Source organism: Myotis davidii, unplaced genomic scaffold (assembly GCF_000327345.1).
Source record: "Myotis davidii unplaced genomic scaffold, ASM32734v1 scaffold7015, whole genome shotgun sequence".
NCBI lineage: Eukaryota > Metazoa > Chordata > Mammalia > Chiroptera > Vespertilionidae > Myotis > Myotis davidii.
Genome location: NW_006286852.1, coordinates 1,348 through 2,872, shown reverse-complemented (window position 1 = coordinate 2,872; position 1,525 = coordinate 1,348). Strand labels below are relative to the sequence as shown.

The window sequence follows — 1,525 nt, the reverse complement described above, 5'->3', positions numbered from 1 at the left end:
GGACGATGCCTGGTTTCCTGCCTGGGTCCCGGGGCTGCTGAGGCCTGACACAAAGTCCCCTGCCCAGGGAGTGACAGGAGGAGGCAGGTTTGGGGAAGGGAATGGCTTGGGGTGACGTGAGGGGGGGTCAGGGGGGGCGGTTCGAGGCGTCTAGGAGGAGGCGGTGATGGCACAAGTCCTCGCCCAGCCTGGCGGCCGGAGCCTAGTGGGTCAGCCCAGTAGCCCAGTGTGTCCCCAGTGGTTGAGGGTCCCAGGGGTCTCCCTGCCATGCAGCCTCCTTCCAGCCCTAGATGACAGGGTCTCCGGGTGCTGGCAGTGGGAGTGCTGGGTTCCTGTGTCCCCCAGGCTGGGGACCCCCCATTGGCCGCTTAGCCATCCTCTCTCACCAGCGTGAGGGGTCCTTCCTGTCCCCACAGCGCATTTCCTGTATCAGCCTAAGTCCGAGTGTCATTTCTCCAACGGGACAGAGCAGGTGCGGTTCCTGGAGAGACACATCTACAACGGGCAGGAGGACCTGCGCTTCGACAGCGACCTGGGGGAGTTCCGCGCAGTGACTGAGCTGGGGCGGCCCATCGCTGAGTTCTTCAACAGCCTGGAGGTCCTCCTGCAGCGGGAGCGGGCCCAGGTGGACAGGTTCTGCAGAGACAACTACAGGTTTTCTGAGGGATTCCTGGTGCAGAGGCAAAGTGAGTGAAGAGGGTGGGAGGGGTGGCATGGGGGAAGGGGGTGCGCACAAAGGGCTGTGAGGAGCACCCCTGAGGGGCCTGAGGGCGGCTGTGGGACCCTGAGGTCCTGTCCTGTGTAGGGCGTTTCCAGGGTGCCCAGTCCTGCCCAGTGGGGGGAGGGTTTTGGGAGCAACGGGGACGGAGGTGGGAAGGTGGGACGAGGGAGTCGGTCTGTCTTGGCCAAACCCCTCCTGAACCTGAGCCCTGGAATAGGGGTGCTGGGTGCACAGGCCTTTCCCTGGGCGGAGGGTCAGCCTGGGTGTGAGCGGCGGGGCCTCCGAGGCACCTCTGGCCTCTCTGAGCTTCTTTCAGGTCTCAGTGTATTGTTCCCCCTCAGTGCCCCTGTGTTTACAGAGGGGGTGATGGGGAGCCAGGGTCTCATTGTAATTGTGTTACTTAACACACTGATGTCACATCTACACAGGCTGAGAGCATTTAAGTAATCACATGTTAACTGTTTAGAGTTGAGACAATTTATCTCACATTCTATTTTGTTAAATATTTTTTCAATGTTGCCAAATACTCAGTTGAAATTTTTTTTTTAATTTTTAATTCATCCTTCACTGATTGCTAAGGTCCTTGAACTTTTTTTATGTACATGTTGGCTAATGGCTGTTCCTGCTCTAGGAATGGCCTATAGTCCATCATCCCTGCGGTCCGGGCCTTTTTCTCAGTGATTTTCCGGGTTCTCCAGGCAGCAAGAGGGACACTTTGCTAACATGGATTCAGCATTTTCTCCTGCTCGTGGCTTGTGTTTTCATTCTGTTTTATGACTTTCCATGTTAGGAATTTAAAGATTT

General features: G+C 56.8%; 1 pseudogene; it reads left to right on the top strand.

Moving 5' to 3' along the window:
- Window positions 1–395: 395 nt before the first annotated feature.
- Window positions 396–1,525, top strand: part of LOC102767089 — a 2,079-nt pseudogene continuing 949 nt past the window's right edge.